This window comes from Syngnathus scovelli, chromosome 4, assembly GCF_024217435.2.
Source record: "Syngnathus scovelli strain Florida chromosome 4, RoL_Ssco_1.2, whole genome shotgun sequence".
NCBI classification, from domain to species: Eukaryota; Metazoa; Chordata; class Actinopteri; order Syngnathiformes; family Syngnathidae; genus Syngnathus; species Syngnathus scovelli.
This window is the reverse complement of record NC_090850.1, coordinates 14,601,088-14,620,302: the sequence shown is the minus strand read 5'-3', so window position 1 is coordinate 14,620,302 and position 19,215 is coordinate 14,601,088. Positions and strand designations below refer to the sequence as shown.

The following is a 19,215-nucleotide window of genomic DNA, read 5'->3' as shown; positions in this document are numbered from 1 at the left end:
TGAATTTTCCCATATTTGTCCCCTAACATATTTGTCTCCTCTGATGTTTGATATAAAATATACAGGGTTCGGCAAAATGGTCTGACACATTTGTAGGTTTAATAAAATGCTAATAAATTAAAGAAACAAAGCAATTTTTTTCTTCAAAAAGTTTATATAATGCCATTTTGTTCTGTTTCGTTTCATTTCGTTTTCGAATAATGTTATTTTGGTCTCACTGCTGCCACATTTTCTGGAGTTCTGGCAGTGCTTTTGATTTGAATTTCGTTTCAAAAGCGTTTGAAAGCGCGATGCTCACCGATCCAATTGATGTTAGCAACTGAAACGAAACAAAATAACATTATTCGAAAACAAAGCAAAAATGAAATTAAACAAAACAAAACAAAATGGCATATGTACGTTTCGAAGAAAAAAGAAAAACACTTTTGTTTCTTTAATTTATTTGCATTTTATTAAACCTACAAATGTGTCATATCATTTTGCCGGACCCTGTATATTAAAAAAACAAAAATAGTTTAGCCAGTATTTCACTGGTGACTCAATTAGAGCCATTATTTTTGAAGCTCTTAATTAGGATTCAATCAATTTCACACTGTTCAAAAATGTGATTGTAAGAACAACAAAAGTATATTTATTATAAGATCATATTCATTGTTGTTACTGTTTTTTTTTTTTGCTGAGCACTGCTTTTACATTAAACGTTTTGTTTTACCTTGATATTGTATATGTATGTTATGAAAGCCTCAATTATAAAATTACCTCCACGTCGGCTGTCATAACTACGTCTGGTATTTCTAACAAACCATTCTGTGTCAATTCAGTAAAGAATTCAATGATATATGATTAATTTATTGTAGCTATATAGATTAATAGAAACAATATTAGCTAATCTTTATTTTTTCTAATAAAATATAAACTTTATTTTGTACTTTTTACATGGCAGGCAGGCTCTGCCTCTGTTGCCTGCCTCGACTGCCAGTGTTCTGTTTAACACATATTAGACCGGCTACTCATCAGTTAAGATTCAATGCCATAATTCGTAAGGTGGCGGCCATGGCTCAGGCGGTAGAGCGGGTCGTTCAGTAACTGGAGGGTCGGCCGTTCGAAATCGCTCTGTCTGAGTCATGCGTCTTTGCATGTCATATCCTCCAAAGAGCTCTAGGTGGCAGCATTTAGCCAGTAACGGACTGCATGCGCAGAATGGAAGTAATGCTTCTACTCATGGAAACCCGTGGGACCCCGTTAGCCAGTCCATGACTGTCTCTAAAGTCTCGGGCCGCACATTGAATCTCGCTTGTCGAGCCAAGCCATGTGTTGTGGTTCACGTTAGGAGCTGCAGGCCAAGCTGGCAGCACAGAAACTGTCCGAGGGGTTGAAGATGTCCATGGGGAGCTACTGTCCTGACGGCGGCCCCTTGGCGGCCTACAGAGAGGTTCACGATGAAGGAGCGCAGACTTCCTCAGAAGAGGACTGATCCTGGACGGTCAGATGGGAGGAACACCTGCTTGTTCCTGAAGGGCTTTCACTCCTATCGAATTCATAAGAGGACATGTTTGCTGCCTGCTGCCAACAGTCAATGCCATAAGACACTACTGATGGACTTTGAAGGACAGAAACTTGATGGAAACTGGGGCTACATTTCAAATAAATGCATTTCTAATGAGAATGGCCTCTAGCGTATTCAAATAAGCAACTAACCATTTAGTATCGGAAAGTTCTGGCACAACAACAAAGTACGTGACATAAATATGACATGAACACGTTCTCTCTCTGGGCCGTGTTGATGTGCACTCATATTTTTCTCTTATCAAGCTGCTCCACTGTGTGAACCCCAACAATGGGTGAACACAACCTGCTTTCCTTGCTTAATATTTTGTAGTGGAGCATAAACAATAATAAGTCAATAATGCATGAGCTTAGGCTTAGTTCTATAGTTGAACTTGACTGAACTGTCATGCAGTAATGGCGCTTGGTCATTTCTTCTGCCGACCAGCCGGGTGCCGCTGGGAAGTACCTAGTAGTAACTGTACTGGAATACATTTTAAAAATAACCCTCCCAACCCTGAAAATAATGCATATATCATGTATATATTATTAGTGATACAATATATGCATTCTTGTATTAGCACTGTTTATACCTTTTGGATGAAAATGAAAAGAAAAGCGTCAAGAGTACGGTACGGGTGCAGCTGTAATGAATAGAGCCAGCAGCCTTTCAAGTATTCACACACCATTTATCTCTTGCAAGTAAATATCGTTTTATAGTGTTTGCTTCGTGCAAATATGCCCATTGCTTTATGCTTGTCAAATGGTGCAGATGAAGCCGCTGCTTGTCTCAGATCACGCAAGGCGTTATCACGCAGAGATCAGTGGCACGCTCGATAACAGCGATCCAAAAGGGAGTGAAATACCGAAACATCTGGACTGGATTTGAACGGTGTTATTGCTGGCGGCGGCGGCCGCCGTTGCGGTGGGCGGGCAACATGGCAAATCGCGTCTTTCCATTTTGCTAATACGTGGGAGATAAGATGTGCCAGCTACAGCCGGTACCTTTCCCATCATCCCTCATCCAGCACTCAAAGCGCTCGCCATGTTAATTCAAACAACCTGATGCAAAGGAAGGGATCACGCAGGTCAGAGTGACGTCTCAAGATGCCCCTTGATAACCTTTTGGAAATGGTGCTGAAATCATTGTTCTGATTGCCGATAGGCTCCAGAGTGGCCCTCGTGGATGACGTCCAATAACAAACTGGCTCCGTAGAGGATCCTCTTTGCGCTGGAATTAATCACAGCCCACCTCGGTGACTGTTCCCAATTATGGGGCACTCTTTTGTCGCCATTCACACGCTTTCTATCAAACTTTTCACATTGTCCACTGATGAGGTTGTTTATACTTCTACTTGGGTCCCCCGGGCCCGAGTCTCACATTTACGTATGAGCACCCCTTGAAGTAGTCTGCAAGTGATTTGCTTCAGCTCTCGTGTCCGAAATGTGATGTTTTGGAGCGGGAAATGGAATATGATGATCAAGAGCAGTCAGCTCGCTCTTAAGTTAGATATAAAAGTATGATGTACGCATCAAGTTGGGCTCTTTGTACCATGACTGGATTATATCTGCCAGCTTGCAGAGTCTGAGCTCATACTTTTTTCCATATTCTGGGGGGCACATGAGTGGATGAAATAATGTAATGCATCGCAGCTTTGTCCAGATGAGGTTCCAGACTATCGGTGCCAGCACTCCCTCCACCTTTTGCACAAAACATGAGTCAAGTGAAGCTGTTTTCCCCCCTTTGTATCATTTCTATCGCTCACATTTTCCTTTTTTACTGGGGAATTGTCAAATTTTTTACGCGCTACATTTTTCTCTCCTGGCAGATGTTGCCCGTGACTTTTATATCTGAGAGACAATACTGTTGGGATTTTTCTTCAGAACATGTCAGAGGGTTGAAAAATATTTTCGGGTTTGTTTGCGAAGAACAAGTTAATTAGAGGAGCAGCTTTCATTATTTATTTTCACATTGTGTATTTTCTTGTCGAGAAGCAAAGCGAAATTCATTTCAAGCAAAACCGACACAGCATTCAGCTAACTTTTGTATAGCAACTAGCAACTCTGATCTTTGCCTCCCGCGAGCCTCTGTGCAATCAGTTTCTATGTGATTTGGTTCGTAAAGTATGAAATATATCTAATGTGCAGGTATGCTCTTTTAACTTAAAAATAATCTGTAACAGAACTTTTAACATTGAAAGTGTATTGAAGCAAATGGGATCTGTCTTCTAATTGCTGGGTTAAAACTCTAACAAGCAGCATTCGGACAAATGTTTCTGCCGTCTCCAATGTTTTAGCTTCTCAAAGAGTTACTCGTGTGTGTGTGTGTGTGTGTGTGTGTATTTGACTTTACATGTGTTAAATTTGTCAAGTGTGACAATCTGCAGAGCCCCGCTTTGTTTCACACTTGGAAATGTCGTCGACTGTGTGAACGACAACCACGAGACGTCGTCCATCCTCCCCAAAGGTCTTTGATTGTCTGCGTGTCTTTATCGTGACATTGATCATCAAAGATCATTGCTCTTGCATTCTTGTCAGAGGAAGATGACACATGCTTGTAATTATTCTGCAAGGCATACAGACTGTTGTTTGTTTCTTTCTTTTTTTGACACTGTTGGGATTATTCTTCCAACAAGTTCACTAAATCAAGCGATGGCAAAGGTTAACAATGCCCCCACGCACGTTTAGTGTTTCTGTCTCCTTGGACCAATGTTTACAATTCACAAGCCACAAAATGGACCACAAATGGGAAAAAGCTGTGACGGCTTATCCTTGTGTCGTCACTAGCAGCAGATGCATCGCATGCATGTTTATGTTCAAGATTGCTTGGTAGTAGTTCCACTTCCACGCTAGGTGGCAGTAGTGTATCTTTGCAGCTCATGTTTTGACTCTGCCAAAAATCTGCTTCAACCAAATGGGAGCCATCATCAAGATTTTAGTGAAGTCATTATATTTTTTTGTTGATCGAGTAGCTGTGCAGCAATGAGGAAATTTGACGGACTGGCACCGCCATGTTCTTTGTTTTGTGCATTTTCTATACGAGTGATTCCCAACCACTGATACCATCAGCTTTTCATTCATGACCATAACTTTTTTGTAGTTTTACTTTGCTGCGTTTTTTCAAGCCACACTTTTCAAAAACGCAAATTTGCAAGCTTAAGATGTACAGAAGAGACATGATAAGGTAGAAACGTTCCCGCTGCCCCCGCAGCCTACTTAAAGCCACTTAAAACTCTTTGTAGACATATTTCGACACCCAAAAAAACGTGTCTCGGAGTTAACAAGCACTCTCTTTCTCTTTCTTCGTCTGTTTCTCAGTCTCTCTTGGTCTTTTGAGCTTTCCCTTTCGCTCTCGTTCAGTAACGTTCTCTCTCCCTCTCTTTCTTGGTCTCGCTTGGGCTCTGTCTCACGCTCTAGGTAGGTCTCTCGATCTCTCTCTCACTTTCTCTCTGTCTCTCTTTTTCTCTCGGTCTCTGTCGCTCTCTGTTTCTCTTTCTCCCTTTCTCTTGTTACAACTCATAAACCCACAAGTTCTTCAGGAGAATAATTGAAATCACATCGCTTGCTAAACATTGGCGATTGGTTTATTTAAACTCAATCGGTGAGCTAAGCCCCCAGTCCTGATCTTGTAAATATCTTGGCTGAGAATCAATTCCAAACCAACTTTGTGACTCACTAGCCTCAGTGTGATAGTTTGAAAGTGATGGTGCATGGACCGGCTGAGGCTTCAGTTTAAGACCCGGTGGTTAAGCCCAAATAGAAGTGCGCGATCGGAGTCTGGCCCTACTTATCGTGCCGTGCGATGAGAAGTTGAATACGATCAGCATACGTGCGCGCTTGAAATAGCGCGATGCTCGGAAAGTTTTGCATAACAATCCTGAGGCGCTCGGAAGGAAAGACGGGGCGAGGGAAGAACGAAGAAGAGGAGGAGGGGGAAAATGGGTTAAAGCCCGTGATGCGCGCTGCGGGCCAAGAAGCTGCCAGTGTCCCAGCCGCTGCATGTCTGGCCTGGCACAGCATTAAGCGAGCGGCCTGTTTTGGGGCCTGTCAAAAGCTCATCACAGCAAGGAAGCCATCTCTGTGGGGATGCGCCAGCTTGCCAGGGCTCGGCAGGGGTGGGGCGGGGGCAACTACAGATCTGGCCCAGCTGCTTGGTCATAATGAGGAGGAAAATTCTTATTATTGTATTCACATTAAGGTTACAACAACAATGCGCTATTCTCCCGAGTATTTTGCTCTCTTGCTCTATCTTTTCAGGCTTTTTTTAAATTTTTTTTTATTAAACTTCACATCTTCTTTGTTTACTTTCTTTGGAGAAATGTGAACCCGTTGTTATTTTTATAGCATGAGAATTACGGGATCATGTTTAATGAAACACAGAGATCTTTTTTTTTTTATATATACAAGAAACTCTTGAATCTGAAATCTAAACTTCACATGTTCCTTTCCATTATCTGTCCCAAAAGGCCTAGCTGATTGTATGAGTGCACTTTACTCCACAATTACCTCGTCGTCAGAGGATTATAAAAATCTGGGTAGCGTTATGTGTGCCAATCAAACGGTGCACATGTTGAAGTTTCTTGTACGAATATCCGAACACCACCACGTTTACATTCATCTGACTCGACGTGCTCCAAAGCACACTCAGTATGCTATAAAATACACAATAAAACAAAAACAAAATTATTGAGAAGCTTGTGAATGTCAAATCTTTTATTGCACTGCAGTAGTGACATACTAACAGTGGGAATGGTGCGAATGGAGCTAAGATGGCAGCTGCCATGTTTCATAATGCTGAGAAAAGTTCCAGTGAGTGAGTGAGTGAGTGAGTGAGTGAGTGAGTGAGTGAGTGAGTGAGTGAGTGAGTGAGTGAGTGAGTGAGTGAGTGACGTGACGTTTAGTCCACTCTTCGTAGTTGTTAGTCATACTATATTCCTGATGCCAGGCGCTGTGCCAGAACAACAATAGTAAAATGAAGCAGGAATCCTCTTCAGTCCAACAATTAGGGGGCCTCCATACCAAGTAGTTGGCTGGTTTCGACGCTGTAATGTTGTGACCATTCCAAGCCCGCAGGCCAGGTGTTTTTCATTGCGTGGCTCTGACCCCACAGGACGTTCGGAGAGGACGTCGATAAACCAGAGAAGTGGGAGTAAGAGGCTCAAATTGTTCTGTTTTTCTGTTTGTTCTTGTTTTTTGACGTACAGAGCAGGCGTATTTATCGCCTGTTTGAGAAGGAATGCTTCATTTTTAAAGTGCAAAAGGCTGTTGAGCAAACCTCAGGACACAGCGTATGTCATACCTTCGAGAAACCAGATTGCACTCTTCAGCTTCTATGACCAACACTCCAAATGTCACTTGAAGCACAATCTGCACATTCATCATTCTTTTGCGTTTCCAGTATCTCCTGCCCTCCTCCACTTCTTTTTTGCCAAGTCATTGTCATTGCATCTGTTATCGATAATTGTGTGTGGTGAATGTGATCAGGAGTGACATGGCCAAACAAATATTTTGTTTCTTGCTTCCTGTCTCTGCTGACTGTGTAAAGTGTCACTGAGATGGTTGGCCCTTTGCACGGAGCACTGTATCATCATTGAGTGCACATGTGAAAAGTACTTTGACAATCATTATTGTGGACAAACACGAAATAGATGAATCTTAAGACACAACTCTTTCATACACTTAAGCCTTCTAGCTTTGGAGCGTAAAGGACAGGCTGTCGCCCTCTACTGGTTCATATTCGTAACTCAAATTCATCCGTGACGCCCCAAAATTTGTTATTGCAACTTTCAGTTTGTCGTAATTCTATGATTATTCCTTATGGTACCGACTTATGTACAAAACCTCTTGGAGGTGAGGGTCGAAAAAATTGTGTGACCCATTTAAGGAGCTATTTTAGCAACGGTAATGTTATTAAGGGTTTAAAAACGCTATACTGTACATGTAAAGACCCTGATGTATATCACATATATATATATATATATATATATATATATATATATATATATATATATATATATATATATATATATATACTATACGCACACACACACACATAGTGTTTCATATAACATATCTATCAAAATTCATGATTTATAGTTTAACCCCCCCTCACCAACATTAGACAAAAGAGTTGATATACTTGTAGATTACAACATTGTTATTAACCAAAAATCCATGGCCAAGGATGGACCCTGCCTCTTGCCCAAAGACAGCTGGGATATAAAAAAAAAGATTGTAAAATTATATTCATTGTATTAGCTAACACTGTGTTGATCAGTAACGCATGATGTTAGTTTAAGACAAAAAGAAAACACATTGTCTCTCATAGCCATTTCATTATTCAAGCAATAAACATCAAAGGAATGCTTAGCAGACTTTAGGCAGTTGTTATAAATCTGTTGTTTTAAATTCATTCGTGCTTTCAGTTAAACATGACTTGATGCCGCTGTCACGTCACATTGAAACAGTGGTGGTAGTATTTATTAATAGGAAGGTTTACATTACGCCTATAACTCCAAGTCACATTCTAAAACAAGAACATATTAACATTTGCGACATGAGCGGTGTAAACATGTACGATCATTCAGTCCTTTAGATCAGGGGTGTCAAACTAATTTTTTTCACGGGCCACATTGTAGTCACCCAAATAAGTGTACGAGCACCTCATATTATATACAGTAAAAGCTACAAAGCAAACTGACAAATAATTCGTTTTCAAATCAGACGAATAAAAACTGGTCAAATATTTAAAATAAAAGATATTATTCAAAGTGAAGACAATTTGCAATCCTAATAATGACACACAAATTTGATGCACAATTTGTCTTCGCGGGCCGCATAAAATGATGTGGCAGACCGTATCTGGCCCCCGGGGCCTTGAGTTTGACACCTGTGCTTTAGATGAAATGATACTTTATTCTTCCATGAGGGAAATTCACAAATGAAGCTGGTTTGCTCGTTGTTGTTTTTTTTTTACAGTCAGTGAGTATAAAAACAGGAACATTTAAAAACATAGGAACATTTTAAAGCGGGGCGTGACCAATGAAGAATGTATCGCACTAGAGCGAACGTTTACAGGCTGCAGATGGTCCTGCTTCACTTTCGGTATACGTACATGCCTCTCTCAGGCCCTACAGGTGCGGCGCCACCGGTTAATAAAAGACAGAGGGTGGATGCCGAGGTAGAGGCGCCAACGAAGCAGGCTCCCTTGTGGCTTGTTTTACAAGCTACATCATCATGTGTGTGCTTCCTTAAGCAGGTGTTACATTGCAACTTGATAGTTCTACATATTGGATATATTTCAATGAGTTTGTTTGTCACGAAGACTTTTGTCCACCAATTTGTTGGTCCAAACCTACGTTAGCTGTTGTTGTTTTTTTTGGGGGGGGGGCATTTTCTGTATTCTACAAAATAACAAGTACGGATCAACTGTTGCCTTGGTTTGATTAAAGAGGAGCTGAGTGACTCATAAAAGTAGGGCAAATGGTTTAAAGCTGTGTTCTGGTGTAGAGCAGGTGGACCCATCTGATGTTGGTCCGTGTCGCTGAGCTTGTACTGTTGTCGTCAGAGCAGTTAGACTGTGCTCTTATCTTAAGACACATGCTGTAAATAGGCTGTAAACATGTCATGAGTCATCCTGAGGATGAAGTTAAATCCCCCCTTTCATGTGGTTGCCCTTCATTTTTCTTCAATCTCTTCCACCTCACACACTGGTCATTTAACGTCCTGCGAGTTTATTTCTTCAAAGTCGGAAATTAAAGTCTATTAACATGGCTGACTCAGAGCAATAAATTGTCTTTAATGTATACCAACTTGCTGCACTTACTCATGTTAATGCTGTTACCGGGCCTTTTGGAAACGTTCGCCAACGTATTCTGCATTACTGTCCACTTGATAATAGCTTCTATCGACTTTCAGGGATTAGGAGCCCTATTTATACATCATGCTCATCAAAGGTAGGCAGGCTACACCCAAAAAATTCAGGATTTCTTCACTTAAGATCTCGAGGTGTAACTTTGGCACAGCTCCTCCATGTCATTTTCTATCATCAACACGAACTTTGATACTTGGGGAATGACTAACAACTACTTTAAAACAGAATAACTGAGGGTATCTGAGGTCGAGTTGGCCAAAATCTAGTTTGATTTTGTTTCAGCACCTTGCATCACTCTTCAATAAGCACACACACACACACACACTGACGTGGTTTGGACTTGTGTTGCAAGGTGATTGTTCTTCAAAGGCCGATTGTGATCAAACTAGGGCAGACAATTTATGGCAAACTTGCACATGGAGTGCGGCTGGTATGTGCTTGGAACTGATCTTGACTATACACCCGTGGTAGAAGCAATGTACCCAGTTATGGAAAGTTTCATCAGAATTTTTTTTATCCAATTTCCTGGATAATGGTGGTTTTAACCCCCCACTTTGTGCGAGTGATTTTTGTTCAGGAAGCTTTCCATTAAGAGCCATTCTTGTTTCTCACAGCAGTTTGTCTTGTCCAACACAGCAGTAAACTGCATTTCCTGGAGGCCTCGCTCAGTGCCAGTGCTCTCCTTTGTGCATGCTGGCTCACTTGCGTCGTTTTCTGGGCCACCTAAATGGAACGGAGCCATCCGTAATGTTATTAGTTACACCTGACAAGTCCAACCGTCTGCTGGGAGAAAGATCTATATCAGCGGATGCGGTCATTTCCACTTTGAGCTGCACGATGGTTGTTAAATCGGGAGGATTTTTCCTCATTGCCTCATTACTGATGAGTATGTATGGCTGTTTCCAGCTCCCATATGATCAATAGAGGCTTTCAGTATTGGTAAAGCTCATTCTGCAGACAGCAAAAACACATTGTGAAGAAGAAGACAGTTCATTCCAGGTTAGGTTTTATTTTTTTATGCATCGCCGCAAACCTCTTGTCATTCATGTCACTTCTGGAATGCTTTGGTGGATTTTAATGACATTTTTGAGCGCTTATTGATGCCAGTCTGTTGATAAGGAAGCATACTAACCACTTGAAGACATTGCTGTTCTGGTCTGTGACCGGTGTTTATTGGTTCCAGAAGTCTGGCAGGGCTCAAAATTGTGGTTCTCATGCAATGAATTATTAACTTGAGTGTTGGAATGGATGGAGTGATGTCTTTGGACACTTTTGAATATCATGGCACAGTTCCACGTACTACAGTCGCCATCCATTTGAGAGCACAGCCAGCAGTGGTACCTCAAGATGCTATCAGCCTAAGAAAACAAACAAATGGCAATAAAGACCTGACAAAAGTAGAGAAGCAGCTGTGATTGTGTCTGTGTCCCACAGTCCTTGGAGACTATTCTTTAATCCTGACACCTGCAAGCCATTTCATTATGATTTACAGTGGGGGGAAATGTAGTCTGGGGGCAGGGAGACCACCAGAGGAACTGTTTTCACAACAAATGATGGGGAACACGTTGTTGTTTCTCGCAAGCCAAGCATTTGTAGTGCGTTGCTCACTAACATATGGATAACTTTGTTCTCCCAGAGAATAAAAATAGGCTTCTCAAGAGAGCTTGTGACTATTTATTGGATTCATAAGTGCACATAGGGCCTCTCACAATTTTTTTTTTTTTAATAGACAAGGAGTGTTTGAAGCCGTGTAAACATAAATACATTGGAGGTTTTGGGACAGGATATGAACTTTGCATGAATGGTCATTAAACAAGATCTCCAAAGACCAGCGCAACAAGGTTACATGACTTAAAGTCACCCAGCTGCTCACCAATCATGTCTTGGTATTCTCTTTGTGCGGCCACTTTCCCATGTGTATAAGTTAGTTGAAAAAGTCGCTGCATTGCGGCTGTAATTGCGTATGCCTAACATGAAGACTTAGCTTAACTTTGTCCAAACATTTTGGAGTTGGTGTCTGACAGTTGTTAAAAATCAATCCTCAATTCGCAGGAATACTTGCAGGATCTTGAAATTGGAATTGGAATAGCCTCCCTTAGGCTGATTCAGATGTCTATTAAATAGTGATGAGTCATGAGGTAAAAAACTGGAATCAGAATCAGCGACCTTTAGTTTGAATAGTTTCACTGTATATCGTCGAAAGGTCTCTCTCGCAACCCAGTTTTATTTACAAACACTTTCAAACCACCGCAGCTGAGACAAAGTGCAGTTTATAGTAAGAAAATGGAACATTAAACAAGACAATTGAACATAATGTAATTTAAAAACAATAAACCAGTCACAAAGTTGAAAGAAAACGAGACACTAAAACAGAATCAAAGCAGAGTCTCCTGAGAGTCACATGCTGGTTTGAAAGCCAGGAACTAAAAAATGAAGTCTAGTTTTAAAAATCAACACTGAACGGGTTTGTTTAATGTGCACAAGGAGGTCACGCCATAATTTGGGACCAACGACGGAAAAAGACTCTAATTGAATTTTGGTATCAAATTCTGGGCAGGAAGGAGTGAAGAGATGTGGCAAAAACATTTAAAGATTTGAAAAGAGAACAGAATCTTAAAATTAAGAAAAAAGCTGATAGGCCAAAATAAGAGTTAGTTATGTGTGCTCTTATGTGTTCCAGTTAAGCCAGAGGTGGGGGGAAAAAAATTGATTTAACATAACCATTTTGTGAGCCGCTCATCCTCACTAGTGTCGCGGGCGTGCTGGAGCCCAAATTAATTGCCCGCCCCCCTCCATGACTTACAATAGCCACTGAGCCACCCCTCCGCTGGACAAGAAAAATGTGTGATACGTGCAAATGTGTAGTGACATTTAAATCTGGTGCACCGTTAATATTTTCAATATTTTCAGTGCACCTGCCCTCTGCACGTATAAACCACTTTTAGCCACGTAGTAAATATTGATGCCCTTCAGCCACAACTGTGAGTTGAATTTACCTTACTTGGTACTACTGCCATTTCTTTTTTTGGCCTCTTCCCATATTTGTTCACACACTTAGCCCGCTTTCCATCCCGTCTCCCTTCCCAGAGATGTCAACGTCATATTTTGAAACATCTCTCTCTCTCGTTTGGCATTGCTGTGCTTCCCTGCGTCTCCGAGTATTCCTCTTTTGTTGAAGACCACACAGAGGGATGACATGTTGGAGGCACATCCAGGCTGGGTGGCCCGGCTGCAGGAGGGACGTGGCTGACAGGATCAGCCTTCAACAGACTATGGCAGTAATGCGTGTAGACAGAGTAAAAGTAGCCTTCGGGAGATGTGTAGAAAGAGCAATGCTGGCAATTCTGAATAAATACACTCACACAATAGAAAGAAGAAGGAACAAAAGTTCTTTGGGACCCTTGTTTTAGTAAGTGCCGGTCTCATCCAAGGGACTCCCATGCACTACTAATGTCCCTTAACTTCTAATAGTAAATTCCCACCACTTCATTCGACGGTCACTTGGTTAAAAATGGACGCAATTGAATCTGCTGATCTGTAGATTGTGTCAATCAACAATTTTCGTAAAAGAGCTGTTTTGTATTTAGACTGCACTTAGTAAATTAGAAAAGGGTATCAGTTAATAGTTTTGTGATACTTTTTTTAATGCTGAAATATTTTCAAGAAATTGTCCAAGTTTGTGAGTCCAAGTTTCAGATTCAAGTTAGTCAGGTCCAAGTTAGTCTCAAATACATTCTTAGTTTTGGTTCCAGTAGAAAATGGAACCAATCACAGGTTTTCCCAGATAATCACCTTGTAGCATTTAGCACCTACTTAACAAAACAGATGGCTTGTGTGTGTTTGAGCAAGTGATGCTGGACTTTGTCAAGGCTGAGAGGCTGCAGAGTAAATAGATCACAAGTGTCATCACTAATCGGCCCCTGGATCCCCGTGCGCCGACATTCTTGGTCCACTTGAAGAATGGCGCAAGGGGTGATTGTTTATTTTGTTTGGCTATCTTGTCTTTAGTTTCCCCCTTTTTTAAGGAGAAGGTCCAGAAGAACTCTGCCTCCTTGTTTGTCTTTTTATTTAATTATTTTTTTTGTAGCTTTGACCAATTTAAAAAAAAAAAGAAAACTGTTAATCTTGTCCCACTGTTTGATGATTAGAGAAATAGCAAACACAAAATAGTTTACTTGACACGTTTTAAAGATATGTTATGTTTATAATGCTTCTCCAGCAAAGAATATGATTTATCACTCAAAACTTGGAATATTGATATTCATTATCAACTAAAAAGTGAATTTGGGGGGGGAAAAAATGCTGTTTCCTAAGTGTCTCTAAATTCCTTCTTGAGGATGATCTGGCAAGTGAATCATTCCAGTTCTTTTTTCTTACCTGATAAGATGAATCCAAATTTATTCATCTTAATATTTAAAATAAAAAATAATTCTTTGTCTGCACATCTGGAAATCCGCAGTAAGATGCGGCCCAAATGCTACCTTTGACATTTTAATGTGTTTTTAAGCACGTGATTTAAGATGAAAATGGAAACAGTTGCTTTAAATGAAAGAAAATATAATCCGCTGTTTTAATGAAATAACCCATTGATCAGTTTTCAGGGGACATTTGGGGGGCCCAGGCCTGTTTGCCTAATAATAAGCATGTCCTGACTGGAATGCATATTACAGCAGTCTCATTCGCTGTTGCAGGTGAGTGTGAACGAGGCTTTCATTTGAAACCCTCTCCAAAGGCGTTCCCTCTTTTGAAATCATACCTTGGGAGTCACAAGAAAGCATGATAAATAACTGCAGCAGGGAGAGGTGGCACGAGTAGGTGGTCAGGTGGTCCCCTGTGCTCTGGAATGCCCCCCTCCCCCCCTCTTCCACCGAACCCCTCGATGCCATTGTGATACACGGGAGCCGCATGACTGATGCCATAAAAGAGTAGACATTGATCTTCCAAAGCGAGCCCTGCTCTCACCACGCTGTGTTGTGTACTCAAGGAAATGAGCTGATCCTCTTGAGCAGACCATAACTAAGCTTTGCCTTTTTTATTTCAAACCATAGTAGCTCTTAATCCACAGCTTCAGGCGGGATAAAAACTGGAACCAAACAGGCTTTGTACGTTTCGAGCACATACAGAGTGATAAGTAAATCCAAAAGGTGTCACACATCTTTAAAAGGCAATGTTTGGTCACCTTAAGATTTCGACGGCACATAGCGGAGCTTGTTATTTTGCCTTACTTATCACGTGTTCATTCAACGGCTCCCATAAAACAATCCAGCTGCATAAACATGTTAACGAACGTGTGAAATCACAGAGCATCTTTAATGCTCCCTGGGTGACGCTGTCTGCTCCAGAGGCCAATAAATCATTTCCCTGTGTAAGTCGCTCACTATTTGTCACATTGTCACGTGGCACCACGCTGGGCCGAGGTGTCGCCTTCTTATGTGTCCATTATTGTGAAAGTTGGCTTTCCCAAATGGCAGAAAGGGAGGCCCCATTTGGGGTGGCCGCATGAAGCTGTGCTCGTGTCCCCTGTGTTTACACCTGTGTGTGACACAAGGATCAGCCAGCTGTGCTCTCTTGTGGTGGCTTCAGGGACAGGCGGGAACGTATCATTTCACAAAGGGATATCCGACAATCCAACTCTCGGTCTTTTTTTCGCTTCTGCATTTTGCTTTAAAATGGCCAAAAACAACATGCCCAGATATTAAACCGGGAGTCCCTTCCTTTTCTCCATGGTTGGGTTGTGTCACCGATGCGTTCAGTGGAACCCTGTAGAGAATGTGCGACTTTTTTTTCCTTGGTTTTCTCGCCCGAGATAATAACCAGCCAACAGAAAAAAAAATTGCCCACTCTAAATTTGCTTTCTGCTCCCAATGTCTTTTTTCTCAAAGTCCGCACTACTTTTGGTTATCTTCTCAATTTCCCAGCCACCTACTCATGTGCTGAAAGAAGATTTTATGTGTGACTTAAGTTAGCATGGTCACCGAACAAACTAAACTCGTATTTGAATGCACCACTGGATTTGACTCGGGCATTGTTTGTTTTGTAGTGTCACTGTTTTTTCAACATGCCCAACTTTGTGTCTTTTGGGCCAAGGGGACAGTCATCGCTTCGCTGAGTGTAATCGCTCCCTAAATAAGCATCTCTCAGGGGTGGGCCTGCCTGCCATTCACAAAACGTCTGCACAGTGTCCTCTCTCGCTCTAACACGTACAGTGGCTTTGCTTTGCGTCCCCGGGGCCGCTTCATCAAGTCCGATTGCCGCAGACATTCCTCAGGTGGCCATACGTGCGCTCACCTGATGTGAAGCAGACGCGTTTATGTGGCTAGCAAAACGGGAGGTGGAAAATCAAGTGCCCAATTTGTCAAAAACCAGAGATGGGGGAAAAAAATGTTTTTGGGGTAGATAGTACACTTAGAACGCACAGTGAGATCCCATAACCTTCCATTTAGTGCATCGTGAACGCTCTCAGCCTCTACTCATTCAGTCCCAATGAGGTAGAACAGCAGTGAGGGCCATTAAACCCAATGAAACAAGTTATTGAACTAGTTCAAGTGATTCTCATGAAAAGATTTCACCCCAGAGAGAGGCCTCTCCTTTGTTTACATATTCCACAAAGTTAAGTGTGGCGAAATCATTTCATCAGAGAGGAAAATCTTTATTAATGACCCCGACAGTGACACTAAAGTAGGTTCAAGCCCTCCTCCATCTGTTTGCAATCTCAGCGTAATGCTATCATCACCTGTTTCCACGGTCCTGCTCGCATGTGGCTTGCATTAGCGACGTTTAAAAAAAAAAAAAAAAAATCACACAAGGTGCATTTTTTTTGCGTGTTTTTTTTACTTCATATTTACAAAATATGCCACGGCAACTATTCTCAGAGATCAAGCAGAATTTAAAATATCTCAGATGTAATTTGCTTTACATTTGGGATTTGAATGAAACCTCTCAGGTTTAGTGTAAAAGTTTCAAAAACTTAGTGTCAGCATATATAAATGCAGTATGACCATTTTTCAGCCGTCGATCCTGCCTATCGCATGCCTTCAGAAAGTGCACCGTAAGACACTCTTGCCCAGGAATATGTATTTCCTCGCCACATCGCAGCGGTCTGGAATTTGTCTTTGCATGTATCGGTTGAGTCTCTCCCATGGACACCAGCTGTGCTGCTGCTGATCCATGCTGGAAAACTGCAGCTAGCTTGTAGTCGGGAGGGCTTTTCTAACACAACACTCCCGTGTGCAGTCAAGGAAACGCTAAAGTCATGCAATCGAGGCCGTGTTATCATTGCGCGGATCCCGAAGAGTGATGTCAGAGGAAAAGGGAAAGTCGCTAACTCCCAAACCAGAAGAGCAGAGGTGAGACGACGCTTGGCAGAAACCCAGATTGCCTTAAAGACTTTTCCGTACACGTTGTTCCTTGTACTTTGCTTAAAAGCATAAAATCGCTTGGTCCATATGGCCCGCGTGGCCAGGATGCCGCCTCCTTTTGGCACATCTGATGATCACCTTTGATTTATCTTAATGGGAAAGAGTTTCCATTTTGGGGTTAAAGATTTTTTAAATGGAACAGGCTATGAAATGGCCCTGCACTGATGGAAGACGCCGTTGTAAATGGACCAGACAAATGGATATTCCCGACACATTCATTCATTGGCCACATTAAAGCAAGGTCTTCATTACTTGGAATGAAAAATCAACATCACATAAGACTGCTTTCTGTCGTCTTGGAGTTTTCTTTGAGATCAGCGTTCTTCTTGCACTAAATATTGAAACATGGAACCATGTTGGATATTTTTTATTCACCCACAAAGTTGAGCATCTCTGCATCTTCTTGATAACTCAGCACAATCCCCAATTAATCGATGGAATCATCGATAGGAAAATTGATTCCAAAAAGATTCGTTTGCGGCGCAGGACTTTTCAGTTCTTTCTCCATGTGCTGTCGAAGAGTAAATTACAGGAGTCACTCCCTCGTTTTGTTGCAACAAGTTTTTAGACAGATTCTTGGAAAATGTCATTTTACTGGGAATAATTCAATTTAAATATATTTTGGGGGGGTTCTCATGTGACATCATCTCTTTAACTCTGCATTCTTGTCGTAGTTTTATTGTTTTTTACATTTTTCTCATTTTAATTCTCATTTTCTAAACTAAAAAAAAGAAACGGAAACATTTTTGGGGGTAGAAAACATCCTACTGCAAGTTCCAGGTGGCCTGTAGTTCCAGTTCCATGTGAGCCTGTTCTGGATAAGTGGTACAGAAACAAGATGGATTTATTTCCTTTCAAAATGAGAGAGACAACTCAATTTGTGCAACTTACATCACACTTCCACCTCCTGTGACTCACTTGATGGACAGATGGAAACCATTTCAACATAATTACAGCAAGCATTACAATCATTAAGATGACATCATCTTTGGGAGACGGCTTTGGTGATTTTTTTTTGGGGGGGGAATGCTTCAGAAATGGACAATCTTCGGAACTTTACAAAAACGTCAAGCTTTTTTGCGTGCCATCGAGTGTTTAATGTTGCCTTGTTTTATGGAGCGGCGAAACGCTGCGGCCTCCGTGCCAGGTCACTTTGATGGCTGTCTTGGCAGTAGACGTGTCAAGATCCCATTTCATGACGACATTCAAAGCCGCAATGTCACCATCTCATTGACATCCCCAAGGTACGCAGCAGTCATTTCACGAATGAATTTGGCACGAGCGGAGCGCCAATAGATCACAACGCTAAGTCTTTTCTTCCTAAAGTTACATATGAAGCAAAATGGAACCACGGCGGCTATTGAGCTGATTGGGGAGATTAGCATGAAATGGCGCTCATAAATCATTTTTCTGACCATAGGGTAATAGCTGCTGAATGATACTTATCAAGCTCTGTAAGTGCTCCTACCAATAAATACATAGTGTGGAGTGTTGATGGATATGGGATTAGCACTTAACCTTGGAATCAATCCAAGATACAATTTAAGTCATTCATGAGATTGTCTACCCCATAACGGCATGACCAGTCTTTAAGGATAGCACCTCTTAATGCAAACTATGCTTTATGTGATAGCTTCAGCTCAAGGTGTTAGTGACCTATTTGTCACGTCGGCGCACTCATGACAAGGCATCACTGTTCTTTTATGCCCAAAGGTTCTTACTGGATGGATGTTTTATGTGTAGCAACGGTCTTATTACTTTATTAGCAGGGCAGCTCAGACTTGAGAAAGGAAAATGTCCAAAATCGGGCTTGTTTCTGTCTTTCCAAGCTCCAGCGCCTGCTAACAAAGACTCGAAACGTTGATGTATAGAAGTTGATTATGATCATGTGGTTCTTAGTATGTGAGCGGCTCTTATTTCCCCAGCAACACTTGACCCTGACCCTGCCTGACACAATTATGTTTGAAGGCTTTCATAACAAAACACTGTACTACATGTTGGTGGAATAATGTGCAGTGCCAGGAACAAAGCTCGTTTTTATTTGACCAGTCATGGCAGCTGTTGACGTAAGTCGGCATGCGCCGTTGAATCTTTGAGGCCAGATGAAGGCTTTGTAAGACAACAGTCAAGTTAAAATGGAACTGTTTGTGTACAGATAGTACCCGGTAGCGGTTAGCGCGGCGACTGCCTCACAGTTAAGAGGTTCTTTGTTTGAATCTCAGGTCAGGCCCTTCTGTGTGGTGTTGTTTACATGTTCATAACCATGAAAAATCCTGTTCCCACGTATCACTCGAACTGGTCTGCTGTGTGATGCACCCGTATTTTTACTGGGACTGCTGATGTTATCTCCTAAATGCACCTTCTTGAACTTTGTAGCAT

The 19,215-nt window shown here is 41.6% G+C and overlaps 1 protein-coding gene across 2 annotated transcripts in view; it reads left to right on the top strand.

Moving 5' to 3' along the window:
* aqp9b (aquaporin 9b) overlaps positions 1–19,215 on the top strand; it is a 55,543-nt gene that overhangs the window by 2,322 nt on the left and 34,006 nt on the right. The gene's annotated exons all lie outside the window — the stretch shown is intronic.